The sequence below is a fragment of the Gopherus flavomarginatus genome, chromosome 1 (assembly GCF_025201925.1).
Source record: "Gopherus flavomarginatus isolate rGopFla2 chromosome 1, rGopFla2.mat.asm, whole genome shotgun sequence".
Taxonomy (NCBI): Eukaryota; Metazoa; Chordata; order Testudines; family Testudinidae; genus Gopherus; species Gopherus flavomarginatus.
The window spans coordinates 361,553,856-361,571,322 of NC_066617.1; the positions used below are offsets into that span (position 1 = coordinate 361,553,856).

Genomic DNA, 17,467 nt, shown 5'->3' on the forward strand with positions numbered 1-17,467 from the left:
GCAAATTCTTCCAAACGTTTGAGGAGCTGAATTCCTACCTCCTCTTAGAAGTTTGTCTCAGCTCTGTTTAATGCTGCCCATGTCACCTGTACATATGGCTGCTAACGGTCACAGATATCAAGGCCCAGAAGAGACCATTGTGGTCATCTAATCTATTCTTCTGCATAGCACTTCACCCAGTTATTGCAGCCAGGCATAGCATTTCACCCAGTTATTGCAGCCCGGTAATGCATCTCTTCCCAGCTGTGATTCACTCGCATGATCCTTGGTTGACTATGTTGTCTCACGCTAGCCTGTTTACCTCCCGTCACCGCTTGCACGTATGTGTGTGCCCCCCTCCAGGCATTGCACAACTGAGTCACAAAGGACAGCTGGCTCCCAGTCCGTCAGCCTCCCGGCAATTACAATCTGTGCCCAGGCTTGCCAAAGGCTGAGTGTCCACTCATCTTGGAAAATAAATAGTGGGTACATAGTCTGTATATCCTCCAGCCCCGTGTGAGAGAGATGAGCTGCATGGAAGCCTCTTGGGGGATGGAAGCCAGGCTCTCAGGAAGAACGTCCCGACAGATGGAGGTATGGAATAGTTTCCCAAGGGAACTGGTTAGAAACACCATCCCTGGAGATGTGTAAAACCCAACTCTAGGGACCAGCCAGCAGGAAAGATTGGTCTTTCCCATTGCTGTCATCCTATGATTTAATTGTGCATTTACTGCCTTGTGCCTTTATTAATTATTGTGCCTTAGGGGGCATTTAGTTATTGCAGATTTAATGGTGCATTTGATAAAACACAAACATTGAATAAATCTGTAATGCAGTGGTCGCTCCCCTCCTCTCCCTTTCCCCTGGTAAAATCCAGCTGTTTTCCAAATGAACTGCTTCTTCCCACCCCTTCCTGGTACAATGCAGTTGGTTTGTAGAAGCGCTGCTCCCTGTCACCAATTACCAGTAAACTCCAGCTGTTTCATAGATGCATCACCCTCCCCCCCTTACTGGTAAAATCCAGATGTTTTCCAGATGGATTGTCACACCGACCCCCTGCACCCCCCAACCCAGCTGCGTTGCAGGTGCATTGTCACACCTACTCCCCTGCACCTCCCAACCCAGCTGCTTTGCAGGTGCATTGTCACAACTACCCCCTGCACCTCCCAACTCAGCTGCTTTGCAGGTGCATCATCACAACTACCCCCTGCACCCCACCATCCGCAGCTGCTCTGCAGGTGCATTGTCACAACTACCCCCCAAAATCCAGCTGCGTTGCAGGTGCATTGTCACAACTACCGCCTGCACCGTCTCCCCAGCTGCTTTGCAGGTGCATTTTCACACCTACCCCCGGCACCCCCCCAACCCAGCTGCTTTGCAGGTGCATTGTCACACCTACCCCCTGCACTTCCCAACCCAGCTGCTTTGCAGGTGCATTTTCACACCTACCCCCCTGCAGCCCTCAACCCAGCTGCTCTGCAGGTGCATTGTCACACCTACCCCCTGCTCCCTCCCCCCAGCTGCTTTGCAGGTACATTGTCACAACTACCACCCCCCCAAACCCCAGCTGCGTTGCAGGTACATTGTCACAACTACCACCCCCCCAAACCCCAGCTGCGTTGCAGGTGCATTGTCACAACTACCCCCTGCACTTCCCAACCCAGCTGCGTTGCAGGTGCTTTCTCACAACTACCCCCCAAACCCCAGCTGCGTTGCAGGTGCACCGCCACTTCCTCTCCTTTGCGGCTCCCCTCCTAGACCTGCTGCCACGAGAGCGAGCCCCGCGCTCCCCGCCCAGGTGGGTGCGGGTGTGCGAGGGAAGGAGCCGCCTGGCAGCGCCCCAAGGGGGTGGGGTCGGGGCAGCGGGGCCGGGGCAGGCGAGCGGAGGAGGCGGCTGCCGCTGAGAGCCGGGCAGGCGCCGCGCGGAGCGGCCGGGCAGAGCGATCTCCGCGCCAGTGCGGGGTCCCCGGCCCTTCCCAGCGCCTGCCCAGGCTCCCGCTCCGCAGGCGGGGCCCCCGAGCCAGAGCACGGAGCAGCCGGTGAGTGCCCCAGCCCCCTCCTTCCTCCTCTCCCCGGGGAGCTGGGCTTTCCGGGGGACCTGCTGGGGTGGGAGGGTTCACGCGCGGGCGGGCAGGCTCCAGCGTGGGGTTTGGGGCTGCTCCAGGCGATGGCAGCATTAAATCACCAGCCTCACTCGCATCCCGCAAAGATTGGTGCGTGGGGTTTAACTTTAAGCAGCTGAGTCGTGCCACTCGCGTGCTCAAAGTTATTGCACGCTTGGGCAACTGTCTTTGTGTTCTGGGTTTGCACCGTTGCATATGCTTAGAAGACAGCACCTGGCACAGAGGGGTCATGGTGGATACCTGGCCTAGGTATTATGGTCATACAAATAACACAAAGTAATAACCACATAAGCTTTTGCAGGCTCTACTGTTAATATTATTTGCCTCTGTCCTGAACTTGAAGGGGTTGGTGGCAGTAGGAGTGTTTTGTGTTGATCTGTGTTACTCGCATTCAAATAGAATGAGAAAAATGAACAATTTCTAAGTCCTGTTTTATTCAGCTAACCTTCATTTGTGGTTCATACGCATCAGTGTGTTACCGGGTTTCCCTGCTTTTTCTCTTATGCAGTTGGCTGGGTTTCCTTTCCTCTTTGCCCATCCAGTGGGGGAGCTCTTCTGAGGGTAGCTATTTAGTGTTGCTGTTTGTAAGAGCATAGGGCTGGAAGGGACCTCCTGGGTCACAAGTCCAGTGCTGACCCTCGCAGGCAGCCCCGTCATGTAATCTCGCTCATAAATTGATCAGACTCCATCTTAAAATCAGTTTGGTTGTTTGCCCCACTGCTCCTAGTGGGAGCCTGTTGCAGGTACTCGTTCCTCAGGCTGTTAGAATTTCTTATCTAATTTCTCATCTAAATATGCTCATGGCCAGGTTCAGACCCATTGTTTCTTGTGCCAACGTATTCCTTTCGCTAAAGTAGCTCTCCTCCCTCCCTTGTGTTTTACCCCCCTGACTGGCCCATTCAATGAATGGGAACAAATATTTACAAGAATCTACCTGTCTTCAGGATCCTGATCAGCTTCATACCTTAAGATCACGTACACGAGTGTTTGTTAACAATGCTTGCCTCTTACGTAGCACTTTTCAAAGTGCTTTTAAAATATTAATTGTCTGTTTATCTTCAATATCTGCACTTAAGATTGCTTGCTTCGGCAGCACATATACTAAAATTGGAAGGATACAGAGATTAGCATGGCCCCTGTGCAAGGGTGACATGCAAATTCGTGAAGCTTTCCATATTTTCAGGGAGGGATATCTCTGTGGTTTGAGTATTGGCCTGCTAAACCCGGGGTTGTGAGTTTAGTCCCTGAGGGGGCCAGTTAGGGATTGGAGGGGAAAACTGTCAGGGACAGTACTTGGTCCTTCTAGTGAAGGCAGGGGACTGGACTCCATGACCTTTTAAGGTCTCTTCCAGTTCTGTGAGATAGGTATATCTCCATATGTTGCTGTTGTTATTATTATAAGATGTTGCTGGAATCCATCTATTAAGTTGGAAGCATTTTCCTATCAGACTATTTTTACTAACAGTCCTTTTGAAATGGAATTTACTGATGGGCTCTTTCTGTGATTTTACTCTCTCGCTTTCTCAAACCGATCGTGAATTTGTTGACGCCCTTTGTGTGTGTGAAGGCCTGGTCAGAGTTTGGCAGGCACTCAAGTTGTTTGGATCAGTGTTACATTGCTATCAGGATGGGGGCTTCTCTGCTACAGGCAATTCACTGCTGGGGACCTGTCCAGAAAAGTTAGGTTGGCTTGACAAGCATCTGTGTCCTTAAGGAAAGATCGGACTAGTCAGTGTCTTGTAACTGCTGGAAAACATGAAGTTATTGCCCTTAATTTCATTATTGCAAATGTGGATAAAATGTAATGGTTGCAGTTCTAGCTGCAGAGCTAAGAGCCCTGCAAATCCGCGGACCATGTTTGCGGATCACGGATTGGATGCAGATACAAATTTTGAATTTGCTCAGGGCTCTATGCAGAGCTCAGATTGAGTAACTGGCCTGTGCATTGTGACCTCTGTTGGGATAGGGGTGAGGGGAATCCCGCTCTGTACTCACAGGTATCTTAGCTGCAGTAGTCCACAGTGACTTCTGCATACCCCTTCCCTGATGTAGGCAGGACTGAACAGCGCAGGGGTTCTCAGACTTTTGTACTGGTGGCCCCTTTCACACAGCAAGCCTCTTGAGTGTGACCCCCCCCTTATACATTAGAAACACTTTTTAATATATGTAATGCTGGAGGCAAAGCAGGGTTTGGGGTGGAGGCTGGCAGCTCGCGACCCCCCATGTAATAACCTGGTAGGCTCCTGAGGGGTCCCAACCCCCAGTTTGAGAACCCCTGGAATAGCATGAGGCAGGTGGGAGCAGCTGAGTGCTGAGCTCCTTTGAAAATCTGCCCAGCACTCATGGATCCATCTGCTTTCCTCCTGCACGCTGGAGAGAGGTGTGGAACGGCGTGTAGGGGGTTTGGAGCCAAGGCACAACGTTCCAGCACCCCTGGAACAAGGGGGCTGGCCTATTCTATGAAACTGGGCTCAGCGCCTGTTAGGTCCAGGTGCTCCCTGTTTGCGCCAATTAAGCGGGCGGGGCAGAACCTGGGGGGCTATAAGGAAACTGTGAGAAGACCTAGAGTGTTAGCGATGGCTCAGGCAGGGAGCTGCGCTGCGCTGCGCTGCGACGCTACAGAGACTGGGGGAATGCAGGAGAGGAGCAAGAGGGGTTTGCTGGCTCCTGTCCCCAATCCAGAAAGCCAGGGCTGGAGAGGGCTGAAGGCAGCAGCAGCTGCACCAGAAGCAGAGGGAGATGCCAGCTGGCTCTGAGCTAGAGAGCTGTAGCCGAGGGCCTGAGAGGACTGGAGGGACGGGGAGCGGATGAGGAGTGGGGAGTTACCTGCTGCTGTCTCCTTGCTGGAGAGCTGGACCCCCAGGAACAAGAGAGGATGCTCCCAGCAGAGAGGCGGTGGCTGTCCCCTTGGGAAGGGTAGGATTACGTCCTAGAGCAGAGGCGTTGGAGCAGGACGGGCCAGGGGGCCATGGCCCCACCACTTTTTAACCAGATGTAAGGGCAAGGGAGTGAGGGGGCAGAGAGGAGTGAGTGGTGAGCGGAGTCTTCGGGGGAAGGAGTCACAGTTTTGGGCGCCTGTGGTGCCCCCATGTTTAGGGTGCTTCTGCCGCTCCTGCTAGAAGGAGGACTGATAACAAATCCAGTTACGGCGGAAGATGCCAGGAGGAGAGACTGAAGCCATGATTTCAGAGACTACTTGCAGTGGGGTGATATGGCCCATGCAGTGGGATGGCTGCATTGTGCTTGGTTAACAGTCGTGTTGATGGACTTGAGAACTTGCTTCCATGCAGTTACTGGTGCCTCAAACGGGAAACTGAGGTGAGGGGCAATTTGTAGGGTCGCTGTGAGGAGGTGTTGGGGAGGAGGGCAACGTGTTTAGAAGACTGCTACGCATGTGGTCTTTAGGAGCATACTGGGTCAGGGTGCACCATGGCCACAGTATATGCTGGGGTGGGGACCAATATTTGCCCCTCAGAGTGTAAACCATGATGGGATTGTACTTCAAGTGACTGCATTTCCCAGGGAATGCATCACAAAAATAAGTCATCTGGTCCAGTCCCCCGCCTGTGGCAGGACTAAGTATTATCTAGACCATCGCTAATAGGGGTTTGTCTAACCTCCCACAACAGAGATTCCACAATCTCCCTAGATAATTTGTTACATTGCTTAGCTACCTTTACAGTTAGGGATTGAATGATAAAACACTGTGCATTGGCCAACTGTTGTTTCTTGTTAATTGATAAAGGCAGAGGGAAGCTAAGGGCCGGATCCTGTGCCCCTTAGACAAACAGAAGCTTTGAGTTGTATCTAAGCAAGAAATGCAGAATTGGGTGCTGGTACTGTAAGAAACCAGCTATAATTATGTAAAGAGATGTATGGAAAGAATTAGCTGCTACAGTTGTTAGCCACCTAGGGTGAGTCTGCAAGCTAGACAACAGTGATGTTCGTAGAAGTCAGTAAGATCCAGATGGTGATTGTCAATTTTATAATTTTTTTCTGCTGTTTAGACCCATATTTGGAAATATTAATGCAATAATACCTAGCTCTTCTATGGCACTTCACACAGGAGCTCAGTATCATTATCTCCATTATACAAATGGGGAAACTGAGGCACGGGAAAATGAAGTGACTTGTCCTAGGTCAGCCTGCAGGCTGGTGGCAGAGGCAGAAATAGAACCTAGGGCTCTTCTGTCCTAGTCCAGTGCCCTGTTTGCTAGACAGTTTATGAATGGAATCTGGTCAGTGCTCCTTGCTTATGGGAAGGTCCTGTTTCAAAATGAACACTGCTGGTTTTCCAGGGCCTGGCACTGTGGAATGCCAAGGGGTAGATCAACCTGAAAACCAAACCGCTGACAGAGGTCCTGATCCTGCAAGCTCACGTGCCTGGGCAGACGCTGGCATTCCCACAGAGCCCCACTGAAGTCAGTGGCTCTGTGCAAGAGCAAAAGTCGGCCATGCACAGGAGCTTGCAGACTCCAGTAAACTTGTCTTGGGTCTTTCCTGTTCAGTGGATGTAGGGCAGTGGGGCTGCTTCACCAGGATGACTTGAATCCTGCTCCCTTTAAGATAAATTCTGTACAGCGCTAAGCACGATTGGCCCCTGACCTGGTTGATGATGGGCCCGTGGGTGCTCCAGTGATACATGCAAATCCCAACCTGACCAGTGATTATGGGCACACGAGCTTTTACACTGTCTATTGACTTTAAAAATCCAGCAGTCCTGCAGTTAGACAGTAGCTTAGGGCCTAATCCCGCAAAGTCCAGAGCACTTTCTGTTGCGAAGTGCCTTCAGCTCCCTCTAAGGCTGCTGGTCCTGCATTATTGAAGTCAATGGGTGTTTGCCATTGGCTTCCATGAGCTCAGGATTGGGCCTGAAAATTAACAAGAGTTGTCGCTGCTCAGCATCTTGCAGGATCAAGCCCTGAGATACCTAGACAAGTGAATGCATAAGCCAGGTAAAGTCATAGAGTCCTGTCATTTTCCTCCTTGTTTCTTTGCTCTGGGGAAGCCGGGGGGTGACAGACCTTCTCTTCTTCCACTCCCCTCACCCCACACAAACAGCACCATTCTCCGTCAGTCCCAAGTCTTTTGGAGAACTGCCCTGCTGCATGGGGCCTGTTGGGAGTGGTCAGGGCCAAGCTGGGAGATGGTCTCTCTCTGGATCAGACCTTCTGTTAGCGTTGTTAAAACAGATGTTAAGTTCATGAGAACCTGTCTAGTGTTTAGACTTTATGAAATGCTTGTAAATTGCTCCATGTATTAATGTCATAACAGCTGTACCTGGCATTGTAAGGTTGTATTGAGTGTTTGCGTTGTAAACCTCTGTAACTGTGTAACTCAAACAGGAAAGAAGCATTAATGAATGTAAAATGCTGGCTTGCTACAGATGGTGTGAGGTCCTGCCCACCAAGAAGGCCCACTGAAACTCAACAAGCTGTGGTGAAACAAAGAACAAAAGATTTTGTTAATTACTCTCCCCATGAAGAGGAAATGTGCATGAGGACTCGTCCCATTGGCTTGAACTCTGGGGGAAGGGAATAAAAATCCCTGACAAGAAAAAACTATCTCTGTGCTGCTTGGACTTTGAGAGAGCAAGATTTCTAAGCATAAGCAATAGCTCCCCAGCTGCTTAGCCTGGGTTAGCCCTAGGGGACATATAGCTACCTTTTGAAACCCATTACTGAACTCATTTGCGTGTGTCTGTTTAACTGCTTTAACCTTATAAATAACTCATTTCTTTTTCTTAGTTAATCTTTAGTTAGTTTATAATTGGATTGGCTACAAGTCTTGTCTTTGGTGTAGGATCTAAGGTGTAAGTGACCAGAGATAAAGTGACTGGAAGTAACCTGAATATTATTGTGATTTTTGGTGTAAGGGACCAGGTATCACAAAGGCAAGCTTACCTAGGTGACAAGATGTACTGGTTTCAGAGTCGTAGCCGTGTGAGTCTGTATCAGCAAAAACAATGAGGGACACCATCATAGGGCCTAATCACATCAGCCACACCATCAGGGGCTCGTTCACCTGCACATCTACCAATGTGATATATGACATGTGCCAGCAATGCCCCTCTGCCATGTACATTGGCCAAACCGGACAGTCTCTACGCAAAATAATAAATGGACACAAATCAGACATGAAGAATTGTAACATTCAGAAACCAGTAGGAGAACACTTCAGTCTCCCTGAACACTCAATAACAGACTTAAAAGTGGCAATTCTTCAACAAAAAACCTTCAAAAACAGATTTCAGCGAGAAACTGCAGCACTGGAATTAATTTGCAAACTGGACACCATCAAATTAGGCCTGAATAAAGACTGGGAGTGGATGGGTCACCACAAAAAGTAATTTTCCTTCTGCTGATACTCACACCTTCCTGTCAACTGTTGAGAATAGGCCACTTCCACCTTAATTGAATTGGCCTTGTTAGCACTGACCCCCACCTTGGTAAGGCAACTCCCATCTTTTCATGTGCTGTAATTTCTATTATTTACTGTATTTTTCACTCCATGCATCTGATGAAGTGGGTTTTAGCCCACCAATGCTTATGCCCAAATACATTTGTTAGTCTCTAAGATGTACTGGAGTACCCAAGGGGACTGTCTGTGACTCCATGTTCAGGCTGTTGTTGTGTTCGAGGAGTTCACACTTGATACTTGGCTGGTGAAATCTAAGTTTAGAATTCACAGCTAGTTTGGGGTTTGTGCCCTGCGTCTTGACAGACGCACTGGCATCACGGCAGAATGAGAGCCACTCCCAGCAGCTTGACATCTCACAGAGATGCATTCTGACGGCAGAGTATCTACTTCATTGGTGAGCCCTTGACCTCTGTTCTCCCAGGAACTCACTGCAATTTTACATGCATTATTTCCTGGAATTACTTACTGGAGAGGGGTGGAAATGGCATGGGTTGAGCCACAGACGACAAAGAATGGCTACAGGGAGAATACAAAAAAGGAAAGGGGGATCCTCTTATTAACTTCCTATTGTCCAAGTGCAGGTTTATCTAATAACAATATCTAGCTCTTACGTAGCATGATGCATCGGTAGCTCTCAAAGCTCTTTAAAAAGAAGGTCACTATTGTTTTACCAATGGGGAAACTGAGGCACAGAGTGATAGACTCATAGAACCATAGGATTAGAAGAGACCACAAGGGTCATGTAGTCTAACCCCCTGCCAAGATTCAGAATTTGTTGTGTCTAAGCCATGCAAATCTGGTAGCTGTCTAGCCTTTTGAAAACCTGCAATGAAGAAGCTTCAGCAAGTGATTTAACCAAGCTCACCCAGCAGGTCAGTAGCAGAGTCAGGAATAGAACCCAGATCTCTTGAGTGGTGCTTGAGTGCTCTGTCCACTGAGCAATACTGTCTCCCGATGCAGTTGTTCGTCCAATACAGTCAAAACAAAGATACTAAACTTGAGTCAGGAGCCCTTAGTGCTAGAGGAGATTTATAAATAGTGGTTGGCTATTGTCAACTAAGCCAGCAAGGAAATGTATCTTCTCCCACATTCAAAGAACAATACAAACTTTAGAGGCTGTATCGTACTGGAAATGCCAAATTTAGGTGCATCAGAATCTGTTTTCCAGTAAAATCCTATTTGTACAGCTGGGTTGAGGGTGGAGGCTGAGGGAGGGCAATATAATTCTTAATTTTTTAAATCTAATACCAAGTCTAAGGTGGTGGATGAGTTCTAGAAAATAGTAATGTGCAAGACTGTGTGTGTAGTTCACCCCAGTGGGTCTGGCCCGAACACCTGGGTTACAATGCCTTCCAAATACAGTTAGATCCAGTTTGTTGTAAATTTCAATTAACCTGAGTATTGTAGGGTTTTGTCAACCTTCATTTAAAGGTGACCAGGAAAGGAAAATAAAATTGGGTTCTCATTTTCTGCTTCTTTTGATTATATAAGGAAGTCTTGACTTTATTAATAGAAGAAGCTTATTTTTCTGTCTAAGGTACTTTACGTTACCGAAGTGTTGGAGCACCTCACAATCTCTTAATGTGTTTATCCTGGCAACCCCATACAGATGGGGAGTTGTGGCCCAGAGAGATTGTGACTTGCCTGAGTCACATAGGAAGCCTATGGTAGAGCAGGGAATTGAACTAAGGTCTTGCTGTCCCAGTCTAGTACCCTACCCGCTGGACCATCCTTCCTTTTCTGCTTGATTTTTTTATATCATTTTATTTTCCTTATAAATATCAGGAATATTGAGTTTTATCTTCAATTTAAGCATTGGCCTGCTAAACCCAGGGTTGTGAGTTCAATCCTTGAGGGGGCCACTTAGGGATCTGGGGCAAAAATCTGTCTGGGGATTGGTCCTGCTTTGAGCAGGAGGTTGGACTAGATGACCTCCTGAGGTCCCTTCCAGCCCTAATATTCTATGATATCCACTGGAGGTCTCCTTGGTGACTAGCCCTCTGTGGAGAAAGAAGTGATTCAGGACTATTTAGAAAGCTAGACGAGCACAAGGCCATGGGGCCGGATGCACTGCTAAAGGAGTTGGCGGATGTGATTGCAGAGCCATTGGCCATTATCTTTGAAAACTCATGGCGATCAGGGGAGATCCCGGATGACTGGAAAATGGCTAATGTAGTTCCCATCTTGAAAGAAGGGAAGAAGGAGGAGCTGGGGAACTACAGGCCGGTCAGCCTCACCTCAGTCCCTGGAAAAATCATGGAGCAGGTCCTCAAGGAATCAATTTTGAAGCACTTAAGGGAAAGGAAAGTGATCAGGAACAGTCAGCACGGATTCACCAAGGGCAAGTCTTGCCTGACTAACATAATTGCCTTCTATGAGAGATAACTGGGTCTGTGGACGAGGGGAAAGCAGTGGACATGTTATTCTTTGACTTTAACAAAGCTTTTGATATGATTGTGAAAGGTTGAATCACAGAAGCCCCCTTAGGAGCTGCCACCTGATGTGCCAAGACTACTTCTGCCTCTGCTTTCCTACCCCTTCAGCTTGGGACTTCAGTGCCCTGCCTGGTTTGAGCCAGACCTGCTAGCCTGCTGCAAACCCAGACCCAGGTCTGAACCACGTCCCCTAACAGCCGTAGGCTTAACTGAAAGCAGCTAACAGAAGTGTTTTTGTCTTTTGCACTCAGGTGCCTGACTCCCAATGGGGTCTAAACCTAAATCCATTTTACTCTGTATAAAGCTTATACAGAGTAAACTCATAAATTGTTCACCCTCTATAAGATTGATAGAGAGATATGCACTTTGCCCCCACCCCAAGTATGAATACATACTCTGGGTTAATTAATAAGTAAAAAGTGATTTTATTAAATACAGAAAGTAGGATTGTAGTGGTTTCAAGTAGTAACAGACAGAACAAAGTGAATTACCAAGCAAAATAAAGTAGAACATGCAAGTCTAATACAGTAAGAAACTGAATACAGATGAAACATCTCTGAGGGTGAGATCTTAATACGTTTCTTTCACAGACTGGACACCTTCCTAGTCTGGGCACAGTCCTTTCCCCTGGTACAGCCCTTGTTCCAGCTCAGATGGTTGCTAGGGGATTCCTCATGATGGCTCTCCCCTTTGTTCTGTTCCACCCATTTATATATCTTTTGCATAAGGTGGAAATCCTTTGTCTCTCTGGGTTCCCACCCCTCCTCACTGGAAAAGCACCAGGTTAACGATGGATTCCAGTTCAGGTGACATGATCACATGTCACTGTAAGACCCCAAGCCTTCATTCCTCCCAGCCTGACTCACAGGGAAGGCTTGCCAGCAAACAGAGCCATCCACAGTCAATTGTCCTGTTTGATGGGAGCCATCAAGATTCCAAGCCACCAGTAATTGCCCACACTTTGCATAATTGCTGTAGGCCCTCAGAGTTATATTTCATATTTCTAGTTTTAGATACAAGAGTGATACATTTATAGAAATAGGATGATCACACTCAGTAGATTACAAGCTTTGTAATGATACCTTACAAGAGACCTTTTTGCATGAAGCATATTCCAGTTACATTATATTCACTCATTAGCATATTTTTATAAAATCCTATATAGTGCAACAGTATTCTTGTCAGCAAGTTGAAGTATGGGCTAGATGGATGGACTATAAGGTGGATAGAAAGCTGGCTAGATCGTCGGGCTCAACGGATAGTGATCAATGGCTCCATGTCTAGTTGGCAGCCAGTATCAAGTGGAGTGCCCCAACGGTCAGCCCTGGGGCCGATTTTGTTCAATATCTTCACTAATGATCTGGAGGATGGCGTGAACTGCACTCTCAGCAAGTTTGCAGATGACACTAAACTGGGAGGAGTGGTAGATATGCTGGAGGGTAGGGATAGGGTGACCAGACAGCAAATATGAAAAACTGGGACAGCAGATGGGGGGTAATAGGAGCCTATATAAGAAAAAGACCCAAAAATTGGGACTGTTCCTATAAAATCGGGACATCTGGTCACCCTAGGTAGGGATAGAATACAGAGGGACCTAGATAAATTAGATGACTGGGCCAAAAGAAATCTGACAAGGTTCAACAAGGACAAGTGCAGAGTCCTGCACTTAGGACGGAAGAATCCCATTCACTGCTACAGACTAGGGACCAAGTGTCTAGGAAGCAGTTCTGCAGAAAAGGACCGAGGGGTTACAGTGGACAAGAAGCTGGATATGAGTTAACAGTGCACCCTTGTTGCCAAGAAGGCTAATGGCATTTTGGGCTGTATAAGTAGGAGCATTGCCAGCATATCGAGGGATGTGATAATTCCCCTCTATTCAACATTGATGAGGCCTCATCTCGAGTACTGTGTCCAGTTTGGGGCCCCACACTACAAGAAGGATGTGGAAAAATTGGGAAGAGTCCAGTGGAGGGCAACAGAAATGATTAGGGGGCTGGAGCTCATGATTTATGAGGAGAGGCTGAGGGAATTTGGATTGTTTAGTCTGCAGAAGAGAAGAATGAGGGGGGATTTGATATCTGCTTTCAACTACTTGGAAGGGGGTTCCAAAGAGGATGGATCTAGACTGTTGTCAGTGGTACCTGATGACAGAACAAGGAGTAATGGTCTCAAGTTGCAGTGGGGGAGCTATAGGTTGGATATTAGGAAACACTATTTCAGTAGGAGGGTGGTGAAGCACTGGAATGGGTTACCAGGGAGAGGTGGTAGAATCTCCTTCCTTAGAGGTTTTTAAGGTCAAGCTTGGCAAAGCTCTAATTGGGATGATTTAGTTGGGGATTGGTCCTGCTTTGAGCAGGGGGTTGGACTAAATGACCTCCTAAGTCCCTTCGAACCAGGATATTCTGTGATTCTATGGATATGTCTACATTACGAGATTATACCAATCATGGATGTTGTAAACACCTTGCGCATTATTGTGCAGTCTGTGCTGAACCAGGAACTGCAAAACCAGGCGAGGAGGAGGCGGCTCTGGCAGCGCGGCGACGAGAGTGATGAGGACATGAACACAGAATTCTCTCAAACCGCGGGCCCCTGCGCTTTGGAGATCCTGCTGGTAATGAGGCAGGTTCTAGCCATTGAACGCCGATTTTGGGCCCAGGAAACAAGCACAGACTGGTGGGACTGCAAAGTTTTGCAGGTTTGGGACGATTCCCAGTGGCTGCGAAACTTTCGCATGCGTAAGGGCACTTTCATGGAACTTTGTGACTTGCTTTCCCCTGCCCTGAAACGCCATAATACCAAGGTGAGAGCAGCCCTCACAGTTGAGAAGTGAGTGGCAATAGCCCTCTGGAAGCTTGCAACGCCAGACAGCTACCGGTCAGTCGGGAATCAGTTTGGAGTGGGAAAATCTACTGTGGGGGCTGCTGTGATGCAAGTAGCCAAAGCAATCATTAAGCTGCTGCTACGTAAGCTCTGGGAAATGTGCAGGTCATAGTGGATGGCTTTGCTGCAATGAGATTCCCTAACTGTGGTGGGGCGATAGATGGAATTCATATCCCTATCTTGGCACCAGGGCACCCAGTACGTAAACCGCAAAGGGTATTTTTCAATGGTGCTGCAAGCACTGGTGGATCACAAGGGACGTTTCACCAACATCCACATGGGATGGCCAGGAAGGGTTCATGACGCTCGCATCTTCAGGAACACTAGTGTCATAAACAGATAGCTAAGGGTTAATGTCTCTTTCACCTGTAAAGGATTAACAAACAACACCTGACCAGAGGACCAATCAGGAGACAAGATACTTTCAACTCTGGGTGGAGGGAAGCTTGTGTGTGTGTTCTTTGTTCTTTGTCTGTGTTCTCTCTGGGATCTGAGTGACCGGACGTACAACAGGCTCTAATTTTCTATTCAACTAGTAAGTGCAAATAGAAAGGCGGTTTAGTCTTTTTAATTGGTTTTCTTTATTTGCAAATGTGTATCTGGCTGGTAGAGTTTTAATGTGTATTTGGCTGGAAGTATTTTAAATTGTATTTCTGCTGGAGGAGGCTTTTTCTCCAGTTTCTATAAGCTGAAAGACCCTGTAATATTCCATCTTGAATTTACAGTGATTTTCTTTATTCTCTTTTCTTTTTTTAAACGTTTTTCTCTTTGAGACCTGATTAATTTTTTCCCCTTGTTAAGGCAAAGGAACTGAGTCTGTACTCACTGGGGAATTGGTGGGGAGAAGGAGTAGTGGGGGAGGAAAGGTGAATTTCCTCTGTGTTTTAGATTCACGGAGCTTGAATCTGTCTATCTCTCCAGGATAACCCAGGGAGGAAAAAGCCTGGGAGGGCGGGGAGAAGGGGGAGGAGAAACCTGATTTCTTTATGTTGTGATTCAAGTAGTTTGCAGCACGGTGATCTCCTGGTGTACCCAGGGCGGGAAAGATCTGGGATGAAGAAAGGAGGGGAGAAGGAAAATGGTTTATTCCCCTTTGTTGTGAGACTCAAGGAATTTGGGTCTTGGGGTCCCCAGGGAAGGGTTTGGGGAGACCAGAGTTTATCAGGCACTCCAAGTCCTGACTGGTGGCAGCTTATCAGATCTAAGCTGGTAATTAAGCTTAGAGAAGTTCATGCTGGTACCCCAATTTTTTGGACTCTAAGGTTCAGACTGGGGAAAGATACCATGACAATTAGTCTGTTTAAACGGCTGCAGCAAGGGAATTACTTCCCAGACCAGAAAATAACAGTTGGGGATGTTGAAATACCTGTAGTTATCCTGGGGGACCCAGCCTACCCCTTGATGCCATGGCTCATGAAGCCATACACAGGCAGCCTGGACAGTAGTCAGGAGCTGTTCAACTACAGGCTGAGCAAGTGCAGAATGGTGGTAGAATGTGCACTTGGCCGTTTAAAGGCGCGCTGGCGCACATTACTGGCTCTATCAGACTTCAGTCAAACCAATGTCCCCTTTGTTATTGCTGCTTACTGTGTGCTCCACAATCTCTGTGAGAGTAAGGGGGAGACCTTTATGGCGGGGTGGGAGGCTGAGGCAAATCACCTGGCCGCTGATTACGCGCAGCCAGACACCAGGGCAATTAGAAGAGCACACCAGGAAGCGGTGTGCATCAGAGAAGCTTTGAAAACGAGTTTCATCACGGGCTAGGGTACGGTGTGACTATGTTTGTTTCCCCTTGACGAACCCCCCCCTTGATTGACTCATTCCCTGTAAACAACCCACTCTCCTCCTTCGATTACAGCTTGCTTAAGGAAATAAAGTCACTATCGTTTAAAAATCATGTATTCTTTATTAATTCATTATAAAAAGAGGGAGAGAACTGACAAGGTAGCCCGAGTGTGGTTTGGAAGGAGGATAGGAGGGAAGGAAAAGGCCACTAAAAAAATTTCAAAGTAATGACAGCCTTTTGGTTGGGCTGTCCGCGGGACTGGAGAGGGCGGGTGCACAGAGCCTCCCCTCACGCGTTCTTACTGTGACGAACTGGGAATGTTCTTAATGTTTTCTCTGAATACTGTGTTGGTGCCTCAGTGTCCCCATGGCAGTTCTTAAGTATCTGGCAGAGCAAAGGGCCAGTGCACCTAAATGCCTGACACTCTGTCTCCTAGCAACTGATGGCCTGGGCCCCTCCTCTGCAAAGGTGCCAGCTGAAGGTGTTGGAGACAAAGGGATCAGGTGACCTCCTGGCCCGGGAAAGGGGCTGAGGAGAGAGGAGGGGCTGGGAGTGGTGGTCAGTCTGGAGCTGGCTGGGGTCAAGGGTGGAGGGCAGACCTGGGGGTCTGGCTCACTGCCCCCCAAAATGGACCCAGCCGAGGGGTCCGGTTCGCTGTATCTACAAGCTCTGTTTTAAACCCTGTTCCTGTCATCGAATAAACCTCTGTTTTACTGGCTGGCTGAGAGTCACGTCTGACTGCAAAGTGGGGGTGCAGAACCCGGTGTTTCCCCACTGACCCCTGGGCAGCCCCCTATGTCTCTCTGCTCCACCATCACCAGTCCACGCTGCTGCTGCTTCTCATGCAGCTTTTCCTCGGGCTCTTGCTTTCTCTCACGGTCCTCTCGCTCTCTTGGGCTCTGCTCCCATCCCATCCGTCTCCAATCTCCTGATGGGGAACCCAATCGTGAAGACCCTCGTCTTGATTGGGGACCAGACTCCCGGGGATGCCTGGCTGATGCTCCAGCTGCTCTCAGATGTGGAACATGGTGAGTGGTGAGGGTGGTTACACAGGGGCTGCAGTGGCACTCTGTGACCCTGCTGCTGTTCCTGAAGCTCCACCAGACGCCGGAGCATGTCAGTTTGATCACGCAGCAACCCCAGCGTTGCATCCCGCCACCGCTCATCTTCCTGCCTACACCTCTGATCTTCCTGCCACCACCTCTCGTCTCGAGCGTCCCTCCTGTCCTCACGTTCACTGGCATCTTTCCTATAATTTGATACCACGTCCTTCCACTCTTTCAAATGAGCTCTTTTTCATTGCAGGTCTCTTCCATGATTTCCGAGAACATTTCGTCTGACGTCTTCTTTTTCCTCCGCCTTATCTGAGATAGCCTTCGGGATGGAGTAGGGAGGCTTGAAAAATTTGCAGCTGCATGAGGGAGGTAAAAAAGGGAGAGAAGTATTAAAAAAGATACGTTTTACAGCACAATGGTTATACTCTTTCACGGTGAACAACACTATTCACATTACATAGCACATGTGATTTCACTACAAGGTCACATTTTGCATCTTAATATTGAGTGCCTGCAGCTCTGGTGTTAGACATCTCACAGATGCTGATCCGGGCAGCAGAATTCGGCTTGCATGCGGCCATAGTAAGCCATTGTCTTCTGCAGCCTTCATATGTCCAGCGCCCTCCTTTACCAAATAGCAAGCAAAGCCCGTTCAGTGCTGCTTCTTTCCTGTTAACATGCAGCAGCAGAAACCACCCCCCCATCCAATTCTCTGGGATGATCGCTTTACCCCTCCTCCCACCGGGTGGCTGGTATCATGGAAGATCACTGCTAAACACCTCCCTC

The 17,467-nt window shown here is 48.4% G+C and overlaps 1 protein-coding gene and 1 non-coding gene across 2 annotated transcripts in view; both read left to right on the forward strand.

The window, feature by feature from the left end:
• Positions 1–1,970: 1,970 nt before the first annotated feature.
• The window catches only part of P2RY6 (pyrimidinergic receptor P2Y6), a 105,653-nt gene continuing 90,156 nt past the window's right edge, over positions 1,971–17,467 (forward strand). The window contains exon 1 of the mRNA XM_050930854.1: positions 1,971–2,018. The gene's annotated coding sequence lies outside the window, so the exon portion shown is untranslated. The remainder of the gene's footprint in view (positions 2,019–17,467) is intronic.
• On the forward strand, positions 3,180–3,283 carry LOC127043421 (U6 spliceosomal RNA). Its single transcript, XR_007772266.1, has one exon. It is a non-coding gene; the product is annotated as a U6 spliceosomal RNA (small nuclear RNA).